Below are 12,909 nucleotides of genomic sequence, written 5' to 3' on the forward strand. Positions count from 1 at the left end.
TCACCCCGAGGATCCCTCTTAACCAAGTGGTTTCTCTCAGAGCAACCTCCAGTAGCTGCCCTCGCAAAGCACTGATGTAAGTAAGCATAGTCTAAAGTAAACTGGATATCTAGGCTAGCGTGGTCCCAGATCTGTTTGTGCTATCACGTCAACTCCTTGTTATGTCTAACATGACCAGGAGTGACAAGGAGTTGGCATGATAGCACAAACACATCTGGAACCAGGCTATATCTAGGCTACACTGTACTAGACCAGATGGAGCATTCATATTATAGACTGGATGTCATGAGTGACAATGTGTTGTGACTCTGTTGCAGTTTCACCACAAAGAAAGGGAAGACATTTTGTGTTGACCCTTCTGAAGCCTGGGTCCAGAGTCATGTGACCAAGATTGAGAGCAGATCGACCATGATGTCGTCAACCGCCATCCCCTCCTAACACCCTAACCCTTGGTTGTGCACTATGAAGGGAACATGGTCATTAGGGACGCAGACCTAGTCAGACATGTCAATACCCTATCTGAGCTTGGTATGGAGTAGGTTCAATGTAATGTGCTAGGTCTAGAATATATTCATTGTTTAATTTTCTGTAACTGTAAACATATTTGACATGTAGCTATTCAGTAACCTATTTAACATTTTATATGTTATAAATCCGTTGAAGCTTTCAAACATATCCTGTGAAAGAGTGGATCATATTATTAAATTAATGTATTTACTTTGATGATATTGTGATGGATTGATGGGTTGTATATATAACTATTCTACTATACTGATATATATATATTGTTTTTTTCACTTTGTCCATCTGCAGTTCTTTAAATAAATCAAGTATTCTGAAAAATTCTCTATGATATTCATTTTAGCATTCTCAATGTATAGAGAATATACATTGAGTGTACAAAACATTAGGAACACCTTCCTAATATTGAGTTGCAACCCACCCTTTTGCTCTATTGAAGTTGATGTTAGTGTGGGGAGATTTACAGAGAGTAAAGTAGTCTAGTGAAGTTGGTGTTAGTGTGGGGAGATTTACAGAGACTACAGTAGTCTAGTGAAGTTGGTGTTAGTGTGGGGTGATTTACAGAGAGTAAAGTAGTCTAGTGAAGTTGGTGTGAGTGTGCGGAGAGTTACAGAGACTACAGTAGTCTAGTGAAGTTGGTGTGAGTGTGCGGAGAGTTACAGAGACTACAGTAGTCAAGTGAAGTTGGTGTGAGTGTAGGGAGAGTTACAGAGGCTACAGTAGTCTAGTGAAGTTGGTGTGAGTGTGCGGAGAGTTACAGAGACTACAGTAGTCTAGTGAAGTTGGTGTGAGTGTGCGGAGAGTTACAGAGACTACAGTAGTCTAGTGAAGTTGGTGTGAGTGTGCGGAGAGTTACAGAGACTACAGTAGTCAAGTGAGGTTGGTGTGAGTGTAGGGAGAGTTACAGAGAGTAAAGTAGTCTAGTGAAGTTGGTGTGAGTGTGGGGAGAGTTACAGAGACTACAGTAGTCTAGTGAAGTTGGTGTGAGTGTAGGGAGAGTTACAGAGACTACAGTAGTCTAGTGAAGTTGGTGTGAGTGTGGGGAGAGTTACATTGAGTACAGTTGTCTAGTGAAGTTGGTGTGAGTGTGGGGAGAATTACAGAGAGTAAAGTAGTCTATTGAAGTTGGTGATAGTTGGGGAGAGTTACATTGAGTAAAGTAGTCTAGTGAAGATGGTGTTAGTGTGGGGAGATTTACAGAGAGTACAGTAGTCTAGTGAAGTTGGTGTTAGTGTGGGGAGATTTCCAGAGACTACGGTAGTCTAGTGAAGTTAGTGTGAGTGTGGGGAGATTTACAGAGACTACAGTAGTCTAGTGAGGTTGGTGTGAGTGTGAGGAGAGTTACAGAGACTACAGTAGTCTAGTGAAGTTGGTGTGAGTGTAGGGAGAGTTACAGAGACTACAGTAGTCTAGTGAAGTTGGTGTGAGTGTGGGGAGAGTTACATTGAGTACAGTAGTCTAGTGAAGTTGGTGTGAGTGTGGGGAGATTTACAGAGAGTAAAGTAGTCTAGTGAAGTTGGTGTGAGTGTAGGGAGATTTACAGAGAGTAAAGTAGTCTAGTGAAGTTGGTGTTAGTGTGGGGAGATTTACAGAGAGTAAAGTAGTCTAGTGAAGTTGGTGTTAGTGTGGGGAGATTTACAGAGACTACAGTAGTCTAGTGAGGTTGGTGTGAGTGTGCGGAGAGTTACAGAGACTACAGTAGTCTAGTGAAGTTGGTGTGAGTGTAGGGAGAGTTACAGAGGCTACAGTAGTCTAGTGAAGTTGGTGTGAGTGTAGGGAGAGTTACAGAGAGTACAGTAGTCTAGTGAAGTTGGTGTGAGTGTGGGGAGAGTTACATTGAGTACAGTCGTCTAGTGAAGTTGTTGTGAGTGTGGGGAGAATTACAGAGAGTAAAGTAGTCTAGTGAAGTTGGTGATAGTTGGGGAGAGTTACATTGAGTAAAGTAGTCTAGTGAAGATGGTGTTAGTGTGGGGAGATTTACAGAGAGTACAGTAGTCTAGTGAAGTTGGTGTGAGTGTGGGGAGAGTTACAGAGACTACAGAAGTCTAGTGAAGTTGGTGTGAGTGTGGGGAGAGTTATAGAGACTACAGCAGTCTAGTGAGGTTGGGGAGAGTGTGGGAAGAGTTACAGAGAGTACAGTAGTCTAGTGAGGTTGGGGAGAGTGTAGGGAGAGTTACAGAGACTACAGTAGTCTAGTGAAGTTGGTGTGAGTGTGGGGAGAGTTACAGAGACTACAGTAGTCTAGTGAAGTTGGTGTGAGTGTAGGGAGAGTTGCAGAGAGTACAGTAGTCTAGTGAAGTTGGTGTGAGTGTGGGGAGAGTTACAGAGACTACAGTAGTCTAGTGAAGTTGGTGTGAGTGTAGGGAGAGTTACAGGGACTACAGTAGTCTAGTGAAGTTGGTGTGAGTGTGGGGAGAGTTACATTGAGTACAGTAGTCTAGTGAAGTTGTTGTGAGTGTGGGGAGAATTATAGAGAGTAAAGTAGTCTAGTGAAGTTGGTGATAGTTGGGGAGAGTTACATTGAGTAAAGTAGTCTAGTGAAGATGGTGTTAGTGTGGGGAGATTTACAGAGAGTACAGTAGTCTAGTGAAGTTGGTGTGAGTGTGGGGAGAGTTACAGAGACTACAGAAGTCTAGTGAAGTTGGTGTGAGTGTGGGGAGAGTTACAGAGTATACAGTGGTCTAGTGAAGTTGGTGTGAGTGTGGGGAGAGTTACAGAGACTACAGTAGTCTAGTGAAGTTGGTGTGAGTGTGGGGAGAGTTATATTGAGTACAGTAGTCTAGTGAAGTTGGTGTGAGTGTGGGGAGAGTTACAGAGACTACAGTAGTCTAGTGAAGTTGGTGTGAGTGTAGGGAGAGTTACAGAGACTACAGTAGTCTTGTCCGGGCCAAATCTGCCCGTAGCGTGTGTTAACCTGTTTCTGTAGCATGATACTACTTGATGTAGGATACAAGTACACCCCCTGGACAGGATGTTAGTCTATTGCAGGACCTTACCCCATCTCCTTAAAGAGACAATCAGCAGTTGAAACAATAACAAAACATTTCCCTCCCCCTGTTTCAGTAAAAAGCTAGGGATTGGTCTGGACAAATGTAACCACTCTCAAATTCATAGATAGAACTATGAATGCCAGGACTGACCATCCATGATCTCAACATTATAGTTTTAACATGTTTTGAGGCTAAACAGTGGTTGTTTACCTTTACTTTGTTCACAAACATTGGAGTAAAAAAGCTTATATTTTGGGTTCTGATTGGGTACGGCAGTTGAAGTATGCTGATGAAGCGTTCATAAGTTATATTCTTCATTAATCAATGGGTATATAATCATTATTTACATGTCCAAAAATGGATATAGCAACTGCAGAATGCCACTTTAATGCTGAGTTCCAAGCAAAGAGGCATCGGGTCCCATTATTTGTTGTTGTTGTTGTTGTTGTGACTCGACCAGGGATCGAACCACCAACCTTCCAAACTGAGGGAAGACACAAACCACACCACACTAAATCTTAGAATCATTGATAGAAAACTATTCAATGATTTCATTTCACTAGGATGTAACGGTTTACAGTATGCTACTTTGTGAGTCCAGCAATGTAGGTTTTTTATGAACATGGACACATCCTAACATCTGTATTTAAAAGTTGAAATATTCACAGTTGATTTCAAGTATTAATTAAAACTAGTTGCTTATGATGTAGAGAACTTAATTTAATCTTAATTGTTCTTGTATTTGATGTAATGTATCATAGTATGTAGTCCACTTTAATAGCCTTCCTTTGATATGCAATTCTCCAGTAAATGTATTCTGCGTATTTCAGAAAATAGCAGCGCTATTGAACATACTGGTGGAAACAGAGGTACAGAGAATTGAGGAAGAGGAACCTAACGAACAGAATGTTGGTTCTTAGAAAGATATTCAGAGTGAATGAGGGTTGGAGGGGAGTTTCCCCCCTCAATTGTCAATGGGTCTGATGGACCAGCTCTCTGTATAAAAGACAGGTCAGATCAGACCTCAGGCATAGAACCAGACCAGAGCATCAGAGACCAGAACATCAGAGACCAGAACATCAGAGACCAGAACATCAGTGACCATCTCAGACAACACAATCTTCAGCATCTCAACCATCTCTGAACCATGAAGACCCTGACTGCTCTACTCCTCCTGGGACTGCTCTGCTCCCTCCATACCACGTCTGCAGGTGTGTGTGTGTGTGTGTGTGTGTGTGTGTGTGTGTGTGTGTGTGTGTGTGTGTGTGTGTGTGTGTGTGTGTGCGTGTGTGCGTGTGTGCGTGTGTGTGTGTGTGTGTGTGTGTGTGTGTGTGTGTGTGTGTGTGTGTGTGTGTTGGGGAGTGGATGAGTAGCCGTGCTGTGTAAGACGCTGTTGGATACGCTCCTGGAGATCTTCATGATAACTGTGGTTTATGATCATTTGTTTACAGCTGTCATTGCGTTGGAAACGGCAACTGAATGCTGTATGCATTTCACCCAGAGGATCCCTCTTAACCAAGTGGTTTCTCTCAGAGCAACCTCCAGTAGCTGCCCTCGCAAAGCACTGATGTAAGTAAGCATAGTCTAAAGTAAACTAGACATCTAGGCTAGCGTGGTCCCAGATCTGTTTGTGCTATCACGTCAACTCCTTGTTATGCCTAACATGACCAGGAGTGACAAGGAGTTGGCATGATAGCACAAACACATCTGGAACCAGGCTATATCTAGGCTACACTGTACTAGACCAGATGGAGCATTCATATTATAGACTGGATGTCATGAGTGACAATGTGTTGTGACTCTATTGCAGTTTCACCACAAAGAAAGGGAAGACATTTTGTGTTGACCCTTCTGAAGCCTGGGTCCAGAGTCATGTGACCAAGATTGAGAGCAGATCGACCATATTGTCGTCAACCCCCATCCCCTCCTAACACCCTAACCCTTGGTTGTGCACTATGAAGGGAACAGGGTGTCATTAGGGACACAGCCCTAGTCAGATATGTCAATACCCTATCTGAGCTTGGTATGGAGTAGGTTCAATGTAATGTGCTAGGTCTAGGATATATTCATTGTTTATTTTTCTGTAACTGTAAACATATTTGACATGTAGCTATTCAGTAACCTATTTAACATTTTATATATTATAAATCCGTTGAAGCTTTCAAACATATCCTGTGAAAGAGTGGATCATATTATTAAATTAATGTATTTACTTTGATGATATTGTGATGGATTGATGGGTTGTATATATAACTATTCCACTATACTGATATATATATATATATATATATAGTTTTTTTCACTTTGTCCATCTGCAGTTCTTTAAATAAATCAAGTATTCTGAAAAATTCTCTATGATATTCATTTTAGCATTCTCAATGTATAGAGAATATACATTGAGTGTACAAAACAGTAGGAACACCTTCCTAATATTGAGTTGCACCCCCCCCCCCTTTTGCCCTCAGAACAGCCTCAATTCATCGGGGCGTGTACTCTACAAAGTGTCAAAAGTGTTCTACAGGGATGCTTGGCCCATGTTGACTCCAATGTTTGCCCACAAGTTGTGTCAAGTTGGCTGGATGTCCTTTTGGGTGGTGGACAATTCTCGATACACACAGAAAACTGTTGAGCGTGAAATGTTCCTATTGTTTTGTACACTCAGTGCATGGACTATCTCTGTCACAAGCCCTTTCAAATCCCTCTCATCGATCTCATCAACACTGACTGGCCCCATCTAGAGGAGCAAAACGGAACTAACTTCCAAGACATTTAATTGTTATTATGAACTGGTATAATGCTGTAATAACAGTCTGTGTGTTACTTTATGAACTGGTATAATGCTGTAATAACATAGTCTGTGTGTTACTTTATGAACTGGTATAATGCTGTAATAACAGTCTGTGTGTTACTTTATGAATTGGTATAATGCTGTAATAACAGTCTGTGTGTTACTTTATGAACTGGTATAATGCTGTAATAACATAGTCTGTGTGTTACTTTATGAACTGGTATAATGCTGTAATAACAGTCTGTGTGTTACTTTATGAATTGGTATAATGCTGTAATAACAGTCTGTGTGTTACTTTATGAACTGGTATAATGCTGTAATAACAGTATGTTACATTATGAACTGGTATAATGCTGTAATAACATAGTCTGTGTGTTACTTTATGAACTGGAATAATGCTGTAATAACAGTCTGTGTGTTACTTTATGAACTGGTATAATGCTGTAATAACAGTCTGTGTGTTACTTTATGAACTGGTATAATGCTGTAATAACAGTCTGTGTGTTACTTTATGAACTGGTATAATGCTGTAATAACATAGTCTGTGTGTTACTTTATGAACTGGTATAATGCTGTAATAACAGTCTGTGTGTTACTTTATGAACTGGTATAATGCTGTAATAACAGTCTGTTACTTTATGAACTGGTATAATGCTGTAATAACAGTCTGTGTGTTACTTTATGAACTGGTATAATGCTGTAATAACAGTCTGTGTGTTACTTTATGAACTGGTATAATGCTGTAATAACAGTCAGTGTGTTACTTTATGAACTGGTATAATGATGTAATAACAGTCTGTGTGTTACTTTATGAACTGGTATAATGCTGTAATAACAGTCTGTGTTACTTTATGAACTGGTATAATGCTGTAATAACAGTCTGTTACTTTATTAACTGGTATAATGCTGTAATAACAGTCTGTGTGTTACTTTATGAACTGGTATAATGCTGTAATAACAGTCTGTGTGTTACTTTATGAACTGGTATAATGCTGTAATAACAGTCTGTGTGTTACTTTATGAACTGGTATAATGCTGTAATAACATAGTCTGTGTGTTACTTTATGAACTGGTATAATGCTGTAATAACAGTCTGTGTGTTACTTTATGAACTGGTATAATGCTGTAATAACAGTCTGTGTGTTACTTTATGAACTGGTATAATGCTGTAATAACAGTCTGTGTGTTACTTTATGAACTGGTATAATGCTGTAATAACATAGTCTGTGTGTTACTTTATGAACTGGTATAATGCTGTAATAACATAGTATGTGTGTTACTTTATGAACTGGTTTAATGCTGTAATAACAGTCTGTTACTTTATGAACTGGTATAATGCTGTAATAACAGTCTGTGTGTTACTTTATGAACTGGTATAATGCTGTAATAACATAGTCTGTGTGTTACTTTATGAACTGGTATAATGCTGTAATAACAGTCTGTGTGTTACTTTATGAACTGGTATAATGCTGTAATAACACAGTCTGTGTGTTACTTTATGAACTGGTTTAATGCTGTAATAACAGTCTGTTACTTTATGAACTGGTATAATGCTGTAATAACAGTCTGTGTGTTACTTTATGAACTGGTATAATGCTGTAATAACATAGTCTGTGTGTTACTTTATGAACTGGTATAATGCTGTAATAACAGTCTGTGTGTTACTTTATGAACTGGTATAATGCTGTAATAACACAGTCTGTGTGTTACTTTATGAACTGGTATAATGCTGTAATAACATAGTCTGTGTGTTACTTTATGAACTGGTATAATGCTGTAATAACATAGTCTGTGTGTTACTTTATGAACTGGTATAATGCTGTAATAACATAGTCTGTGTGTTACTTTATGAACTGGTATAATGCTGTAATAACAGTCTGTTACTTTATGAACTGGTATAATGCTGTAATAACAGTCTGTGTGTTACTTTATGAACTGGTATAATGCTGTAATAACATAGTCAGTGTGTTACTTTATGAACTGGTATAATGCTGTAATAACAGTCTGTGTGTTACTTTATGAACTGGTATAATGCTGTAATAACAGTCTGTGTGTTACTTTATGAACTGGTATAATGCTGTAATAACATAGTCTGTGTGTTACTTTATGAACTGGTATAATGCTGTAATAACAGTCTGTGTGTTACTTTATGAACTGGTATAATGCTGTAATAACATAGTCTGTGTGTTACTTTACGAACTGGTATAATGCTGTAATAACAGTCTGTGTGTTACTTTATGAACTGGTATAATGCTGTAATAACATAGTCTGTGTGTTACTTTATGAACTGGTATAATGCTGTAATAACAGTCTGTGTGTTACTTTATGAACTGGTATAATGCTGTAATAACAGTCTGTGTGTTACTTTATGAACTGGTATAATGCTGTAATAACATAGTCTGTGTTACTTTATGAACTGGTATAATGCTGTAATAACATAGTCTGTGTGTTACTTTATGAACTGGTATAATGCTGTAATAACAGTCTGTGTGTTACTTTATGAACTGGTATAATGCTGTAATAACAGTCTGTGTGTTACTTTATGAACTGGTATAATGCTGTAATAACAGTCTGTGTGTTACTTTATGAACTGGTATAATGCTGTAATAACAGTCTGTGTGTTACTTTATGAACTGGTATAATGCTGTAATAACATAGTCTGTGTGTTACTTTATGAACTGGTATAATGCTGTAATAACAGTCTGTGTGTTACTTTATGAACTGGTATAATGCTGTAATAACAGTCTGTGTGTTACTTTATGAACTGGTATAATGCTGTAATAACAGTCTGTGTGTTACTTTATGAACTGGTATAATGCTGTAATAACAGTCTGTGTTACTTTATGAACTGGTATAATGCTGTAATAACATAGTCTGTGTGTTACTTTATGAACTGGTATAATGCTGTAATAACATAGTCTGTGTGTTACTTTATGAACTGGTATAATGCTGTAATAACAGTCTGTGTGTTACTTTATGAACTGGTATAATGCTGTAATAACATAGTCTGTGTTACTTTAGGGCTGGATCAAAAATCTCCAGGACCGAAGTGGAAGAACCCTGGTATAGGTCAATAAAAACACAAGGATTATTCACATTTTTTATTGGTTAGGTCATCCAGCTACCTTACCGTTCAAATAGTTAAAATTATTTGAAATATAAATCTTCAAGGATAACAGCCAAACTGAAAGTGAAACTTCAAACAAAAATATCATTTTGCGAATGAAAAAAAAAAAACTCAGAGCACCTAAACTAAAGTAAAGCACAAAACATCAAACAAACAAAACAGTCATTCCTATTTTTATCACTATACATAACTTCAAAAATAATAATAAACATATTAATAAATGAATGTAAACAGCATTGATACAACATGGGCAGGAATAGATTAGACAGACTGGTGACACTCATTTCACTCAACTGATCACTCTCTTAATCTCTTTATTTCACTTCATTTCTCTGGGGGTTTCCCAGGGCTTCTCCCAGGGGTGGGGTGTGCGTTAGGGTTGGGGTGGTGGGTGGGTGTGGCCAGGTGTTGTATTCTGTCGTAAGTAAGGCTGATGATGATGATGATGATGATGAAGGTGGGTCTAGACACCGAAGGTGTTCTCTCCGCTGTACGCCACGTATAAAAAGCCGTCCTCGTCCTTCTCCTTCTCGTACAGCTGTCCCATGGTGATGCTGCAACGGGAGTCACAACAGACACAGACATGAGGAAGAGGGGAAATGTAGACGTAAACAGACCGTGGCCCAAATGGCACCCTATTCCCTATACAGGGCTCTGGTCAAAAGTAGTGCACTATGTAGGGAATAGGGTGCCATTTGGGACGTATCCACATACTACTCAAGTGAACGGAGGGGATGAAATGTAGAAGTAGGTCTAAATACTGCTTAGCGTTTAGTCACCATCAACAGAATGAAACAATGTATCTGAAATACCGGTAAAGTGACTGGTATAATCTGCAAGCTATGTTCGGTAATGTCTGCTCATTGTTTACTGCTGTTGTGTCGATACGACACTAATAAAGCTTTAGGCCGGGATTCAATTCATAGAGAAGCGCGCTGGACAACCGACAATGTGGCTTTTAAAGGCATTTTACCCAACGTTTGCTGCGATCGCATCTATGGCTCAATCAGGATATACCTTTAAATGCTATAACGTGGATCTAACACGGACCAGATTGAATGCAGGCCTTAATTTACAGTGCATTCCGAAAGTATTCAGAGCCCTTGAATTTTCAATTTTTTTTTACTTTACAGCCTTTTTCTAAAATTGATTAAATTACAGATTTTCCTCTTCATTCCACAAAATACCCCATAATGACAAAGAATAAACAGGTTTTTAGACATTTTTGAAACCTTATTTACATAAGTATTCAGAACCTTTGCTATGAGACTTGAAATTGAGCTTAGGTCATTGATCATCCTTGAGATGTTTCTACAACTTGATTGGAGTCCACCTGTGGTAGATTCAATTGATTGGACATGATTTAGAAAGGCACACACCTGTCTATATAAGGTCCCACAGTTGACAGCGCATGTCAGAGCAGAAACCAAGCCATGAGGTCGAAGGAATTGTCCGTAGAGCTCCGAGACAGGATTGTGTCGAGGCACAGATCTGGGGAAGGGTACCAACAAATGTCTGCAGCATTGAAGGTCCCCAAGAACACAGTGGCCTCCCTCATTCTTAAATGGAAGAAGTTTGGAACCGCCAAGACACTTCCTAGAGCTGGCTGCCCGGCCAAACTGAGCAATCGGGGGAGAAGGGCCTTGGTCAGGGAGGTGACCAAGAGCCCGATAGTCACTCTGACAGAGCTCCAGAGTTCCTCTGTGGATATGGGAGAACCTTCCAGAAGGACAACTATCTCTGCAGCACTCCACCAATTAGGCCTTTATGGTAGAGTGGCCAGACGGAAGCCACTCCTCAGTAAAAGGCACATGACTGCCCACTTGGAGTTTGCCAAAAGGCACCTAAAGGACTCTCAGACCATGAGAAACAAGACTCTCTGGTCTGATGAAACCAAGATTGAACTCTTTGGCCTGAATGCTAAGCGTCACGTCAGGAGGAAACCTGGCACCATTCCTACGGTGAAGCATGGTGGTGGCAGCATCATGCTGTGGGGATGTTTTTCAGTGGCAGGGACTGGGAGACTTGTCAGGGTCGAGGGAAAGATGAACAGAGCAAAGTACAGAGAGATCTTTGATGAAAACCTGCTCCAGAGCGCTCAGGACCTCAGACTGGGGCGAAGGTTCACCTTCCAACAGGACAACAACCCTAAGCACACAGCCAAGACAACACAGGAGTGGCTTCGGGACAAGTCTCTGAATGTCCTTGAATGGCCCAGCAAGAGCCCGGACTTGAACCCGATCGAACATCTCTGGAGAGACCTGAAAATAGCTGTGCAGCGACGCTCCCCATCCAACCTGACAGATATTGAGAGGATCTGCAGAGAAGAATGGGAGAAACTCCCCAAATACAGGTGTGCCAAGCTTGTAGCGTCATACCCAAGAAGACTTGAGGCTGTAATCACTCCCAAAGGTGCTTCAACAAAGTACTGAGTAAAGGGTCTGAATACTTATGTAAATGTGATATTTCTGTTTGTATTTGTAATAAATTAGCAACATTTTCTAAAAACCTGTTTTTGCTTTGTCATTATGGGGTATTGTGGGTAGATTGATGAGGGGGGAAAAAACTATTTAATCCATTTTAGAATAAGGCTGTAACTTAACAAACTGTGGAAAAAGTCAAGGGGGTCTGAATACTTTCCGAATTGACTGCATTTCTGTATAACTAAAGCTAAAGGATATCCCTGTGGGAGCAGCAAACCACTAGTAACCCAGCAGCCACTAGGGTGTTCAGACCTGGACCTGGATTGGGTGTCTTGTTGAGGAAGAGACATCGGCCATTGAGCTTCAACTATGAACCCATGAGGAGTGTGATGGGTGATATTCTCATCCCAGATATTTATCAGACTTGACAAAGGCTATTGTAGCTCAACATTGTTGCCGTTGGTGCAGGAATAAAGCCCTTGGGAGCAGCTGGTGTGTGGGCTTGTCTATATTTATAACTCATGTCCCAGGTTAACCCAGTTCTAACCCAGGTTGTCTATATTTATAACTCATGTCCCAGGTTAACCCAGTTCTAATCCAGCTTGTCTATATTTATAACTAATGTCCCAGGTTAACCCAGTTCTAACCCAGCTTGTCTATATTTATAACTAATGTCCCAGGTTAACCCAGTTCTAACCCAGCTTGTCTATATTTATAACTAATGTCCCAGGTTAACCCAGTTCTAACCCAGCTTGTCTATATTTATAACTAATGTCCCAGGTTAACCCAGTTCTAACCCAGCTTGTCTATATTTATAACTAATGTCCCAGGTTAACCCAGTTCTAACCCAGCTTGTCTATATTTATAACTCATGTCCCAGGTTAACCCAGTTCTAACCCAGCTTGTCTATATTTATAACTAATGTCCCAGGTTAACCCAGTTCTAACCCAGCTTGTCTATATTTATAACTCATGTCCCAGGTTAACCCAGTTCTAACCCAGCTTGTCTATATTTATAACTAATGTCCCAGGTTAACCCAGTTCTAACCCAGCTTGTCTA

The sequence above is a fragment of the Coregonus lavaretus genome, assembly GCF_964263955.1.
Source record: "Coregonus lavaretus genome assembly, contig: HAP1_SCAFFOLD_659, whole genome shotgun sequence".
Lineage (NCBI taxonomy): Eukaryota > Metazoa > Chordata > Actinopteri > Salmoniformes > Salmonidae > Coregonus > Coregonus lavaretus.